The sequence below is a fragment of the Rhinatrema bivittatum genome, chromosome 17, assembly GCF_901001135.1.
Source record: "Rhinatrema bivittatum chromosome 17, aRhiBiv1.1, whole genome shotgun sequence".
Taxonomy (NCBI): domain Eukaryota; kingdom Metazoa; phylum Chordata; class Amphibia; order Gymnophiona; family Rhinatrematidae; genus Rhinatrema; species Rhinatrema bivittatum.
In genome coordinates, this window is record NC_042631.1 from 50,456,871 (window position 1) to 50,472,548 (window position 15,678).

At 44.4% G+C, this 15,678-nt stretch overlaps 1 protein-coding gene across 1 annotated transcript in view; it reads right to left on the bottom strand.

Annotated features, from left to right (window-relative positions):
• LOC115079136 (adenylate cyclase type 10-like) overlaps nucleotides 1-15,678 on the bottom strand; it is a 621,147-nt gene that overhangs the window by 457,347 nt on the left and 148,122 nt on the right. The window lies entirely within an intron of this gene.

Genomic DNA, 15,678 nt, shown 5'->3' on the forward strand with positions numbered 1-15,678 from the left:
CAGCCGTCTCTTCTCCAAGCTGAAAAGTCCTAACCTCTTTAATCTTTCCTCATAGGGGAGCTGTTCCATTCCTCTTATCATTTTGGTAGCCCTTCTCTGTACCTTCTCTATCGCAATTATATCTTTTTTGGGGGTGCGGCAACCAAAATTGTACACAGTATTCAAGGTGCGGTCTCACCATGGAGCGATACAGAGGCATTATGACATTTTCTGTTTTATTCACCATTCCCTTTCTAATAATTCCCAACATTCTGTTTGCTTTTTTGACTGCCGCAGCACACTGAACCGACGATTTCAATGTGTTATCCACTATGACGCCTAGATCTCTTTCTTGGCTTGTAGCACCTAATATGGAACCTAACATTGTGTAACTATAGCATGGGTTATTTTTCCCTATATGCATCACCTTGCACTTATCCACATTAAATTTCATCTGGCATTTTGATGCCCAATTTTCCAGTCTTACAAGGTCTTCCTGCAATTTATCACAATCTGCTTGTGATTTAACTACTCTGAACAATTTTGTATCATCTGCAAATTTGATTATCTCACTCGTCGTATTTCTTTCCAGATCATTTATAAACATATTGAAAAGTAAGGGTCCCAATACAGATCCCTGAGGCACTCCACTGCCCACATTGTCCATTTAATCCTACTCTCTGTTTTTCTAGTTGAAAGAGTGAAAAACATCACATGATGCTCCATCTAAGATGGAGGAATCTAAAATGGAGGATAAGATCAAAGAAGGAGAAAGATACATATAGAAACATAGAAATGACAGCAGAAGAAGACCAAACGGCCCCATCCAGTCTGCCCAGCAAGTTTCACACTTTTTTTTTCTCATACTTATCATACTTATCTGTTACTCTTGGCTCTTAGTAACCTTTTGGTTCTATTTCCCTTCCACCCCCACCATTAACGTAGAGAGCAGTGATGGAGCTGCATCTAAGTGAAATATCTAGCTTAATTAGTTAGGGGTAGTAACCGCCGCAATAAGCAAGCTACACCCATGCTTATTTGTTTACCCAGACTATATAATTCAGTCCTTGTTGGTTGTTTTTCATTCCCTCTGCCGTTGAAGCAGAGAGTTATGCTGGATATGCATTGAAAGTGAAGTATCAGTCTTTCTCCCCTGCCGTTGAAGCAGAGAGCTATGCTGGATATGCATTGAAAGTGAAGTATCAATCTTATTTGGTTTGGTGTAGTAAGCGCCGTAAAAAGCAAGCTACTCCCTGCTTTTTTGTGAATGCAAATCCTTTTTTCCACATTTTCTCTTGCCGTTGGAGTCTTAGAGCAATGTTGGAGTCGCATTAACCGTGTGTATGTTTATTGAGTAAAGGTATTATCTCCAGGTAGTAGCCGTCATTCCCGCGAGCCACCCACTCTTCATTCATGTCCTCTTGACTTTATGGATCCACAGTGTTTATCCCACGCCCCTTTGAAGTCCTTCACAATTCTGGTCTTCACCACTTCCTCCAGAAGGGCATTCCAGGCATCCACCACCCTCTCCGTGAAGAAATACTTCCTGACATTGGTTCTGAGTCTTCCTCCCTGAAGCTTCAAATCATGACCCCTGGTTCTGCTGATTTTTTTCCGATGGAAAAGGTTTGTCGTTGTCTTTGGATCATTAAAACCTTTCAAGTATCTGAAAGTCTGTATCATATCACCTCTGCTCCTCCTTTCCTCCAGGGTGTACATATTTAGATTCTTCAATCTCTCCTCATAAGTCATTCGATGAAGACCTTCCACCTTTTTGGTCACCCTTCTCTGGACCGCCTCCATCTTGTCTCTGTCTCTTTGGAGATACAGTCTCCAGAACTGAACACAGTACTCCAGGTGAGGCCTCACCAAGGACCTGTACAAGGAGATAATCACTTCCCTTTTCTTACTTGATATTCCTCTCTCTATGCAACCCAGCATTCTTCTGGCTTTAGCTATCACCTTGGCACATTGTTTCGCCGACTTCAGATCATTAGACACTATAAACCCCAAGGTCTCTCTCCTGCTCCGTGCACATCAGCCTTTCTGCCCCCATCAAATACAATTCATTCGGATTTCCACTGCCCATATGCATGACTCTGCACTTCTTGGCATTGAATCTCAGCTGCCATAGCTTCGACCACTCTTCCAGCTTCCTTAAATCCCATCTCATTCTCTCCACTCCTTCTGGCGTGTCCACTCTGTTGCAGATCTTAGTGTCATCCGCAAAAAGACAAACCTTACCTTCTAACCCGTCTGCAATGTCACAAAGTGTTACGATTTAGTGAATCCTTGATGGATAACAATCTTACCTCGGCCAAGCAGAAGTCCAAGTCCGGTCCGGGTTGAGGCAGGCAGCTAGGCAAGAGTATCCAAGTCCGTCCGGGTCGAGGCAGGCAGGAAGGCAAGAGTATCCAAGTCCGGTCCGGGTCGAGGCAGGAAGTAAGGCAACAGAATCCAAAACGCACCAGTACAAGAAGCCTGTAGCTAAGGCGAGGTTATACTGAAATCAGGGCTTTAAGTACTGAGGTTCTCCCACGCAATTCGCCGGACTTCCGGAGATGACACGCTTAAAGGGGGTGGAGTCTCGGCCCGAATCCCGTAGTGGAACGCCGCTGCCGCCCGATGACGCCATGCGCTAGAAACGCTGAGGAGCTGGGACCCTGCTGATTGTGAGTGGTGACAGTACCTCTCCCGCAAGGCTCTCTCCTCCCATTCCCCGGACCAGGTTTATGAGGAAATTTTTGGTGAAATCGTCGAAGTAAACGAGATGCCTGGATATTCTCACGTGGCTCCCAGGAATTTTCCTCGGGACCAAAGTTTTTCCATGCTATTAAATATCGTATTCTCCCTCTAAGTCTCCTGGAGTCCAATATTTCCTTAATCTCATATTTATTTATTTATTTATTTAGGGGCTCTTATATACCGATATTCTTGTAACAAGTTACAAATCAATTCGGTTTACATTAAACCATAAAAAAAACGTCATCCTGTATCAAAGAGGGAGTGATTTTCTTGATTCTTTTAGAAGGCCAGGACAATACTGCTGGTTTTAGTAAAGAGCTGTGGAACACATTACGGATACGAAGAGTGGGAGGCAACTGGAGTTTAAAGGCAACTTCGTTAATTTGTTTGATCACTGGAAATGGTCCCACATATTTAGGTGCAAATTTTAGAGATGGGGTACATAACTTAAGGTTCCTAGTACTTAACCACACCAAGTTCCCTGGTTGAAGGGAGGGACCCTTTCTCCTCTTCTTGTCGGCCTTGGTTGTAAGTCTACTGGATGTTCGTTTTAACAATTTTCGTGTCTCCTCCCAGAGTTTGGTCATAGATTGTACCATTTTATCCACAGCTGGACAGGATGAGGGTGTGGCAATAGGAAGAGGAATCCGTGGATGTCTCCCAAAGACTAAAAAGAAAGGTGAAGTTCCACTTGCTTGGGTAACATGGTTATTATATGATAGTTCGGCCCAGGGTAACAAGGATGCCCAATTATCGTGTCTTTGATTCACATAGCATCGTAAGAAGGTTTTTAGAGACTGATTGGTGCATTCTGTTAACCCGTTGGACTGAGGATGGTAGGCTGACGAAAATTCTAACTTAATCTGAAGTTTCTTGCATAAATTTCTCCAAAATTTCACTGTAAATTGCACCCCCGTCTGACACGATACTAGAGGGTAAGCCATGGATACGGAAAATGTGCCGTACAAACAGTTGAGCCAATTCTGAGGCGGTGGGTAACCCGGGGAGAAGGACAAAATGGGCCATTCTAGAAAACCGGTCAATGACAACCCAAATCACAGTATTTCCTTCTGATGGAGGAAGGTCAGTTATAAAGTCTGTGGCAATCTGTGATCAGGGTATCTTTGGAATAGGTAGTGGTTGCAGTCATTCAGCCGGTCGTTGTCGGGGAATCTTATGGGCAGCACAAGTAGCACAGGAATCCACATAACTCTTCACATCAGATCTCCATTTAGGCCACCAATAAGAGCGTGAAACAAGGTCTCTAGTTCTATGGATCCCCGGATGCCCTGCGAACTGGGAATCATAAGCCCATTGAAGAACTTTTTGTCGAAGTCTCTTAGGTACTACCGTTTTCCCCACCGGAACTATAAAGGTGGCTGCCACCATTATCCTGGCTGGATCGATTATATGACGAGATGGTTCCACAGTATCCTCAGGAATAAAACTTTGCGATAATGCATCTGCTCTAACGTTCTTCTTAGCGACCCGAAAATGTATCTTAAAGTCAAACCAACTGAAAAATAATGCCCAACGAGCTTGTCTGGGATTTAAACGTTGAGCCTGCGATAGGTAGGTGAGATTCTTGTGGTCCGTATAGATCTGAACAGTATGTTTGGCCCCCTCTAGAAGATGTCTCCATTCCTCTAGGGCTGCCTTGATCGCCAATAATTCCCGTTCTCCTATGGCGTAATTCTTCTCCGCCAGTGAAAATTTTTTGGAAAAATAGGCACAGGTCTGTAGTGTTCCAGAATCAGAGGGTTGTAAGAGAATAGCTCCAACACCTACAGCTGAGGCATTTACCTCTACAATGAAAGGCTTAGCTGGGTCAGGTCGTATAAGTCACGGGTTTTTTATAAATTCTTGTTTTAGCCGCTGAAATGCCTGAATGGCTTCCACAGGCCAGTTCTGAATAGGTGCTTTTTTCTTTGTTAAGGCAGTAAGGGGGGCTACTAATGTAGAGTAATCTGAAATGAATTGTCGATAATAATTAGAAAACCCCAAAAATCTCTGTAAAGCCTTCAATCCAGTGGGTTGAGACCAGTCCAAAATGGCTTTAAGTTTCTTTGGATCCATGCGTAAGCCTTCTTGTGAAACAATATATCTCAAGAATGGTAACTCCTTCTGATGGAAGAGACATTTATCCAGTTTCACAAATAATTTGTTGTCTCGAAGACGTTGTAGAACTTGCTTGACATGAAGTTGGTGTTGTTGTAGATCTTTAGAAAAAATTAGGATGTCATCCAGGTAAACAATGACATGGGAGTATAATAGGTCACAAAAAATGTCATTAATCATATTCTGAAAAATTGCTGGTGCATTACATAGGCCAAACGGCATGACCCGATATTCGTAGTATCCATCATGCATGTTAAAAGCCGTCTTCCATTCATCCTGTTCCCGGATTCAGACTAAATTATAAGCTCCACGCAGATCAAGTTTCAAAAAAATTTTTGCTCCTTTTAGACGATCAAAAAGTTCTGATATTAGCGGAATCAGATATCATTTTTTCTTTGTTATGGCATTTAGTCCTCTATAGTCGATACATGGCCGTAATGATCCATCCTTCTTTTTAACAAAAAAAAATCCTGCTCCCGCCGGAGAGGAGGAAGGTTTAATAAATCCTCTTGCCAGGTTTTCTTGGATATATTGTGTCATGGCTCTTGATTCGGGTTCAGATAGCATATAGGCTCTCCCCCTGGGAGGCTCCTTCCCCGGGATTAATTCGATTTCACAATCGTAGGAACGATGTGGTGGTAGAGTCTCAGCTTGTTGTTTGCTAAAGACGTCAAGAAATTCTGCGTATTGCTTGGGTAAGGCAGCTGAGATCGTCGTGGACTCAGATGTGATAAGGTTGGGTGGATGAACCATCGATAGACAGTTGCATTGGCAGTAGGGGCTCCATTTCACCAGTTGCAAACTACCCCAGTCCAGGTGAGGTTGGTGTTGCCTCAACCAGGGTAGTCCTAGAATAATCTGATTGACTGAGGAAGGTAAGATAAATAACTGGATATTCTCACGATGAAGGGCTCCAGTAGTCATGTTGATGGGTTGGGTCCTGGCAGTAATTCTTTCTCCAATTGGTTGTCCCGAGACGGATGAGACTACCAAAGGAGTCTTGAGAGTCTCGGTGGGAATACGGTATTTGTTAACCAATTGTTCCTCGATGAAATTGCCTGTGGCTCCAGAGTCTATAAAGGCTTGACATTGAAGTGTCTCTAGTCCAAACTTTAGGGCCACCGGAAGTAGAATCTGTGGAGAGGGGGTAATAGGACCTAGGGAGGCCTCTCCCACCAAGCCTAGGCCCGAAAGTTTCCCGACTTATTCGGGCATTTGTTAGCAAAGTGTCCTGGAGCTGCACAGTATAAACATAGGTTATTCAATCTCCGTCGTTGCCGTTCCTGAGGAGTTATATGACACCGGTCAATTTGCATGGGTTCCTCAGATGCTGCTGGATGTTCAACAACCCGGGGACTCGTCATAGGTTGTTGAAAGGTCGGTGCCAGGCATACTGGTCGTCACAGCATGCCTCTCTCTCGAGAGCGTTCCTAAACTCTAAGATCCAAACGAATAGCCAGACGAATTAATTCCTCCAAACTGTCGGGTATCTCACGTCCTGCCAGTTGATCTTTAATGATTTCAGAAAGTTCTTGTCGAAAAATGGCCGTGAGACTGTCCTCTCCCCAACGTAATTCCACAGCTAAGGTACAAAACTGAACCGCATACTCTCCCACTGAACGGGACCCTTGTCTTATTTGAAGTAACTCTGCTGCAGCAGACGTAGAACGGCCCGGTTCATCGAAGATTAGGCGAAAGTCTCTTAGGAATTGCGTTAGATTGTCCAAGAATGGATCCTCTTGCTCCCAAAAAGGAGAGGCCCATGCCAAGGCTGGTCCTTCCAATAGTGACAAAATAAATGTGACCTTGGTTCTATCCATAGTGAAGATTGCAGGTTGGAGAGAGAAATGCATACGACACTGGTTGATAAATCCCCGACATAACTGCGGATTCCCATTGAATCGTGGGAGTGGAGTCAGACGTACTATGGGAGGAGGAGTTGGAGTGGCCAAATTCGAGACTGAGAATGCGTCCATTCTTGAGACTAGTCTCTCCAGTACTCCTGTGACCTGATTCAGCTCCACCTGCTGCTGCTGGATGCGAGAAGCTAACCCGGGAATGGCCTGTAGGGCTGTTAAATCCACGGGATCCATGGCCTCAGCTAACCGTTACGATTTAGTGAATCCTTGATGGATAACAGTCTTACCTCAGCCAAGCAGAAGTCCAAGTCCAGTCCGGGTTGAGGCAGGCAGCAAGGCAAGAGTATCCAAGTCTGGTCCGGGTCGAGGCAGGCAGCAAGGCAAGAGTATCCAAGTCCGGTCCGGGTCGAGGCAGGAAGTAAGGCAACAGAATCCAAAACACACCAGTACAAGAAGCCTGTAGCTGAGGCGAGGTTATACTGAAATCAGGGCTTTAAGTACTGAGGTTCTCTCGCGCAATTCGCTGGACTTCCGGAGATGACGCGCTTAAAGGGGGTGGAGTCTCGGCCCGAGTCCTGTAGTGGAACGCCGCTGCCGCCCGATGATGCCATGCGCTGGAAACACCGAGGAGCTGGGACCCTGCTGATCGTGACTGGTGACACAAAGATATTGAACAGGACCGGTCCCAACACCGATCCTTGCAGTACACCGCTTAAAACCGCTCTCTCTTCAGAGAACATAAGAACATAAGAAAATGCCATACTGGGTCAGACCAAGGGTCCATCAAGCCCAGCATCCTGTTTCCAACAGTGGCCAATCCAGGCCATAAGAACCTGGCAAGTACCCAAAAACTAAGTCTATTCCATGTAACCATTGCTAATGGCAGTGGCTATTCTCTAAGTGAACTTAATAGCAGGTAATGGACTTCTCCTCCAAGAACTTATCCAATCCTTTTTTTTTTTTTTTGCTTTTCTGTACACCCTCACACTTAATATCATGGCGATATTAAGTTGGAGGTCCCAAAAGTTAAAAATAATTGAAAATTTAAAAAAAAAATTTAAAATTGGCCTGCGACTCGTGGGTTGAAAACCGGATGCTCAATTTTGCCGGCGTCCAGTTTCCGAACCCGTGGCTGTCAGCGGGTTTGAGAACCGACGCTGGCAAAATTGAGCGTTGGCTGTCAAACTCGCTGACAGCCACCGCTCCTGTCAAAAAAGAGGTGCTAGGGGCGCGCTAGTGTCCCTAGCTCCTCTTTTTACCGCGGGCCCTCATTTGCATGTGGGCCGATACAGTAAAAGTCTCCTGTGCGCGCGATTTAGTATCGGCCCGAAAGTGTGTGGAATGATGATATCCTGGTATATAGAAGCACAGCTGAACTGTGAAAATAGCTGCCCTACCCTGGAACTCTTTGAGCACATCTTCCCATACCTCCAACACCAATTTGCCACACCACACTGTAAGCACTGAAGCAGAAGCACATGTGGACATCTCTACCACACTGTTCCCAATACCATGCTTTCCCACAAACAGACAGAATCTGCTATAGCATCAGACATCTCCTTCTCCAAATAATCTCAGAGGGGAACTGGAAACACCACCAATGTTTAGCTCTGGAAGAACGTGAAACACTTCTTTCTAAGTCCAAAAAGAACTCCCTGCTGCAGTGGATGGCCTGGTTCTGTAAGATTCAAAATGTATCAAGCCTTGTTCCTGTTTGAGCAGAGACTCTGAAATATACAGAAGGTATTTGAGCAATTTTTGCATGAGGCAGAAACATAGGATTTAAGGCCATGACATTTATTTATTTAAATTCTTTTAATATACCGATGCTCAAGACCAGGTCTTATCGTACCGGTTTACAATTAACTAGGGGGAACCAGTTAACAGAGAAAGCAAAAGTTACATTATAACAGGGAACGTGGAACTAGGCTGTTAGAGAAAAGATAGGTTAAACAAATTCTAACTGGAGAGAAGGGCAAAAAGCAGGAGAGGGTGCTTACAGGATAAGAATTATGTACAAATTTACATAGTGTATATGAATTAAGCAAGTTATAAGATTAGTCGAACAACAGTTCCTTTGAGTTGCGGAAATGGACGCATCCGTGGGGTATGAGACTCATCCGTGGGGTATGAGACATTACTCTCTGCATCAATGACAGGGGATGGCAGGAAATTTGAATCAAACAGTTACCATGACATCACACCAGATAGCACATTTCCTCCACTTACAACACAAAGGGTAATTTTCAAAGCCATTATCTGGCTAAGAAAGTACTTTCCTCACAGAAATGGGCTTTAAGAAAGTGTCTGCCTTATGTGTGAGTAAAAGTATGTGCATAGTGCGTCTATGCATGCACCTTTACTTGCAGTGAAAAGCGGCATTGCAGAGGAAGGGGCTGGAACTATGTGCATTTTCAAAACCATGTGTGTAATTTTCCTTTTGAAAATAAGCCACTTAAGACAGCAGTTAAAGGATGCCTATACTTTCACTTTGAAAATTGGTGCAGAATCTGTAGATAAAATGTGTCTGCAGACTTTGCACTTATATAGCCAGTCTTAAAATTATCTTTGATAAGACTATCTAGTGGATTCTCTTCTAAACCCCAGAAGAATTTGAGCCACTGGATTGGAGAAACCATAGGAACAAATTATTTCACTCTCAATATCCAAAAATGACGACAAGGGATTGGAGGTTGCATAAGTAGTATTCCCTTGTTCTGCAATATAAGGGATGAAAAACTGTCCAACTTGATTAATTTCCATATGGATAGATCCTGAAGGAGCATAAATCATATCTCAGCTATAATAGTCATAGACCCCGGTCTCCTCTGAGTTTTAGTAAGCTTTTCCCCACTAGAGGAATATAAGGGTATACATATAGAAGCCCTTTCCCTTGATGAAGGGTGAAGGCATCTGTAGCTAAATTTGTATCTGATCCATTTCTGGAACAGAATGTTGGTATCTTTCTCTTCTGAGCAGTTGCAAACAGATCTTTCTTGGGACTTTCCCATAGAGAGAAAATCTCACTATACTATGGATCCAGGGACCACACGTGAGGCTCCATTTGGCAACTCGGTCTGAAAGAACATTTTCCTTTCCTGAAAAGTACACCGCTTTTATATGTATATTAAAAAATAGACTGAGGCAAAACGCAGACATGTGGCTGCTTCATAAAGGCTGAAGAATCTCCTGAAAGTTCTGGAAAAGGATGTCCAGCTCAGTGCTATTGGAATTATATCAACTTCTTGTATGACTGGTGAACTGCTTGTCTTCAGAGAACAGTGGTACCAATGATGCTAACACAGTTAACAAATTCCAGACACCATAGGTACCACTAAAATCCAGATTTCCAAGATTACAGATTACCTCAAATGCAAAAAATCAAGAGTCGTGTTTTTATTGTGCCTTGAAAGCAAACGTTGCTTACTATAAACAGGTGTTCTCTGAGGACAGTAGAATTTTCATTATCAACAAAGCCCAAGACCACATCTTTTTAGAAGAGCTTTCCAGAGCTTTCTACATTTGCCACAGAGCAGGTTGTTCCTACATTACCAATTTTGCGTGAGGCTCCCTTCAGTTTGATATATTAGCATTTGCAGAAGCCAACTCCTAGCATAGGTGAGTGTGTGTAGAACATATATCCTTCTTGCCCTTGGAGAACAACAGTTATTCATTTCAACTTTTGCTTTCTGCAAGAACAAGCAGGATATGCATTCCATGCATACTGGAATCCCCATACTGTGTTTTGACTGGGCTACTGCCTGGGATTTCGCACTACTTGGGCAATGATAAGGACCCAACTGTTGATGGGGACAAGAAAGCAGAGGAAAATGCCTCTTCAAAAATATGTCTCTTTGCCGGCCTGCTTGTAAACTTATTGGTGAGGAGGGTGGATCAGGGGGGTTTGAATCATAGCATAGTGGTCTTACATCTGAGTCACTTCTTCCTTGACCTTAACCTCAAACAAGTTCTCGCCACTGCGGGGCCGAAGGCTCTTGATGCGGAGTCAAAAGAAGTCTAGGTTGATTTTACTGAATGCTTTCCTCATTCCTCTCTTGAACCAAAAGGTGAACAAAATTTCTTGACCATTCCAGCACAGAATGTAGACCATGATGATCTGGTAAGAAGCTATGTGGAATGTAAGCATAGCATTCTGAAAAAATTCCATCAAAAAGGTCAAGTGTCTGGGACACTTTCCCTGGAAGCACTGAGGAATATTTTCTAGAACTTTTGGCAGTTTTGAGAGAGGATTCAACCACTACTGACTGGAAGTGAAGCTGGGTCTTTTCAAATCCAGGAGTGTTTTGGACACTGTGACTGCCTTCTTATTGACTGGAAGTTCAGAAAAAGGGGTCTCCCACATTCTTATCTGTACTTCCTGCAGATGGTACAGATGGGCACCAGTTCCTTGAAGCTCCTGATTCTCCATCTACTTCCAACTCTACGAGAATGGACTTCACCATTACTTGAACAAAATTCGAGAAGAGAGATCTTCAGTTGGGGATCTGCTCCTTGCCTGTAGAGGAGATAGATAATAGGGGAAGCCTATGGATTCCTCCTAATCAAAGAGCTCCTCAAACTAATATCAATAATCCCATGACTCATTTTTGGTGATTACCATTGGTATTGGAATCTGAATTTACACTTGGCCTATACAACTAACTTGATTAGCCCAACCTAGTCACTGTAATTCATGCATTATGTTATGACCGTCGGCCGCAGCAGGCTCAACTCACCTCAATGTTATGCTTGGTTCTCTGACTCCGGTACTCTCGTGGCGGTGGCCAGGCGCTGCCGCCGTGTTCCTTCTGGCTCCCTGCATACCACATGGCGGCTGGGATGCCGCCAACCAACGTTCTGATCCTGGGCCTCTCTAGGCACGCGCGCACACGCCATCTAGCCACCCTTAAAAAGGCCAATGGCGGGAACTCCAGGCTCATCCCCGACTGATGGAATCACTGGCCCGAAGTACTTAAGCTTCACCTCCAGCCTCCGCTAACTGACTTAGCAACGAGTTCCTTGTCTCCTTCTAGGTGCCAGTTCCTGTTCCACGGACCAGTTGTTCCTGCCTTCGGATCTCTGCGCTTCTCCTTCCGGGTTCCTGCCTCTGAGCTTCCCACTCCGTGGGTCCTGTCTCAGCGCTGTTTCTCCTGGACTTTCTTCTCAGCGCTTCCCGCTCATCGGGGCCAGGTTCAGCGCCATTTCACCAGGACTCTCTAGCAGCGCTTCCAGCACCACGGGTCCTGGCTCAGCACTACTTCACCTGGACTCCCTCCAGCACTTCCCGCTCCTCGGGGCCAGGCTCAGCGCAACTCCACCCTGACTCTCTTTCAGCACTTCCCGTTCCGCAGGCCCTGGCTCAGTGCTACTTCACCTGGACTTCCTCCCAGCGCTTCCTGTTCCTCAGAGCCAGGCTCAGCGCAATTCCATCCGGACTCTCTTCCAGCACTTCCCGCTCTACAGGCCCTGGCTCTGCGCTACCTCACCTGAACTCTCCCTAGCGCTTCCCGCTCCTCAGGGCCAGGCTCAGCGCCACCTTAATCGTGAGTCCCATCCGCAGTGTCCTCTGCACCTTGGGACCCCCACGGCACTCCTCCTTGTGGATTTCTACAGTGCCTACTCTCTTCAAGATTGGATTCAACGCAGTACTCCACCAGACTGTGACTCGGTGCCCCGTTCCTCGGGGTACCTCCCTGAGCTTCTACTTTCAGGACATCAGCTTTTGCTGATTTCCCACTCTAGTCCTTAATCAGTATTCTACAACTCGTGTCTCTGTACCTGCATCTCCTCATCCCAAGTTCTCTCTCACGTGGTCCTGCTCTACTCCCTTCAGAGCTGCAGTGGCCTTACACTCCCAGAGACTTTTTCTCCTCCTCCCCTCCGAGAGCGCTCCTGTCTCGAACTGTGCCTATCCTCCCCGACACACTCTGCAACCACTCACCTACCCTCTCCGGGACCAGCCACACAGAGGTGCTCCTAAGTCCAGCCGGCCCCGGCCCAACCTGCGGGGAACGAGGGTTGGTACAGGCGAAGTCCCAGCTTGCCTCTGTTCCCGGCCAGCCTCACCTCCCAACGGTGGGGACCTGTGGGGCCCAAACCTTCAGGTAACAACCACCTCACCTCGGGCCAAGGGACCACAATTCCTAACACATTAATCACCAATCAGATTGACTATTGTAATTCTCTACTTGACTATTGTAATTCTCTACTTGTTTTTATGTATCAAATATTTTTATACTTACCTTTGTTAAATATATAACGCTTGTATAACCTTGTTAAATGTATAACGCTTGTATAACCCTGTTAAATGTATAACGCTTGTATAACCTTGTTAAATGTATAATGCTCCGGTGTAAGTTCTTGTTCACTGTACACCGACCTGATATCTTTGATGAGCGGCGGTATATAAAATATTATAAATAAATAAATAAATAAATAAATGGCATTTCTCAGTACAGTATGAAATGCCTCCAACTCTTGCAAAATACTGTGGCTAGAATCTTGGTAGGGATAAAAGCAATATGTAACAATTATATAAGCTACACTGGCTCCCGTAGAAACTAGAATTAAATTCAAAACCCTTTGCTTCTTCTTTAAATGTGTTAATAAGTAGACTCCAGAGTATTGGCTTCCTCCTTCTTGCCTCCCTATGCTGCCACCAGAGATTTCCAATCCTCCCAAAAAGTCCTTCTGTCCTTCTTGCCTCTGACTTCCGCAAAACTGGCCTGCGCAAGACTTTGGGCTTTCAGTTGCTATGCACCCAAAATCTGGAATGAGATGCCTCTTTCCCTTCATCTTGAACCGTCCTATCTCAGTTTCCGGAAACAAGCAAAGACATGGTTGTTCAACCAGGTTTTCCTACAGACTGTTTACTAATGAGGAAAAAATATCAGCTGCACCTGAAACTGTATATATTATATCTACACAGTCCTTGGAACATGTGCTATGCTATCATTTGTGTACCTATTTTCTGTATTGGTGGTTTGCACCTGTTAAACTATTCTTTGATACTAATCTGCTTTGAGGCCTTTTTGGAAAAAGTGTAATATCAAATATTTGGAAATAAGTAAGACTTCCAGATGAAATGGTGGGTGGGTAGTGGGGGGAGGGGTATGTGAGCTGGCAGTTTCCTAGAATCCTAATCACCAAGCTTTCTCCCTGCTGTTACCTTCCATACAAATGGGATAGTTGATATAGTTGAAAATATCCTTGTGACACCAAGAATGATCCAGTGTTGCCCACTGTATAGTTCTCAAGGATTGGTTACGCCACCATCAGCATCACTACCAATGCCACTGATACATCAGAGCAAGAGAGATGAAGAGAAATTACCTTGCAAATCCTTCTATTTGATTTTTCCTTGAAAGATGCCAATGTGAAGACAGCATGGGCCTCAAAAAGAAAGTTGACATGTTCCTGAGTCACCCGAGATATAGCAGTGGCTGTGGTATGGACCCCTGCAGACTGTCACAGCTCTGTGCTCTCCCTGGAAGGTGAATAGCCTTCTCAATGAGGCTGTTTCAGAGGACGTGTGGCAGCTGCCAGTAACTCTTTCTTCCTAGCATTACACTGATGATGATGCTTCTTAGCCTTCACTTAATGCACCACATTGGTATCCAATGCTGACAAACCTTTAGCTCACATTGGATAGGAGGAATGAGAAGAGTCACTCCTATGCCTCCTACCATTGTTGGACCCTGAGGACAAGTGATGCTCCTTCAATGTCTCATCACCCATAGCAGACAATGTAACTCCTAGGTCCACTGATACTGATGCAGATGTAGCTGGATAAGACTTTCTGAGGCCTCAGATCCCTAGGGGACATCTTTTGCCAGATGCTACACCTCTGAAAGTTGTTTCAGAACAAGACATCACATGTAGTCATCATGACATCAAACTACATTATGAGACTGCATCAAGCACATTCTTTGAATCTGTTGACATGCTTCTGATATCACTGAAAATATAAGTAATGCAAAATCAAACATTGCAATAGTGAAAAATACAAATAAATCCAACTGTTGCCATTGATGCTCACCAATGCAATTGTTGGAGTCATTTTTTGATACTTTTGCTGAGAATGTATATAGAGGATAGGCCATATGGATTCAAAGTTTTTACCCAGACACAAACTAGTTTGAAGGCCTCAGGCCAACCTCTGAGTCAACTCCTGTTTACTGTCATGCACTGTGAAATGTTTACGAACCGGCAAGAGTCTGTTCATTTAGTTATTCCACTAAGTCTATGATGAGAAAGCAAGCAATTAACTTAAACTAAAGCCTGAGAGAGAGAATCAAGGTCACATACCTGTGTCTGAAACCTGATAAGAACTCAGGGGGAGGGAATGCCATTGCTTTCACAAGCGCTTGTAGTATTATAAGGAAAGACAGTGAGAAAGAGCCCTGGTCGTAATGGTATGGCTGATCCTTTGGAAATGTAAGCTTTTTATATCTATTCTGCAATTATTATTAACCATTACTTCTTGTATATGATCTGATTTTATTTGTTCTATCCTCCTAGCACTCAAATAAACTTATTTTCTTACCTGGAACCGTGATTTACTGAATCCAAGTTTGTGTGTGGCTCTCTGTGTAGGGGATAAGCCCCTGGGTTAAAGACCCCAGGTATAATCCCCATAATTGTGTATGTTTATATGAGATTAGCCCCCCAGGTCAGAGCTCCTGAGCAGGATACCAGTGTGCACAGTCTGAACCCGTAACAGCAATATGATGCTGTTTAGGCCAGGGGGCAACAAAAAAGAAGTAAAATGTGAAAAGATTAAAAAAAAACCTAACTGGAACATCTACCAGGGTTAGGAGCAGCCAGGAGACGATGGCTATAGGAGACCACAAAAATACAGAACCAAAATAGTTCAAAATTTTCATGAAAAAACACCGCGCAAAAGAAAAACAGTCCATTGATATTGAAGGCAAAAAGGAACTGAAGGGGGCCAATGCAATTCTGATGAGACAGGGAC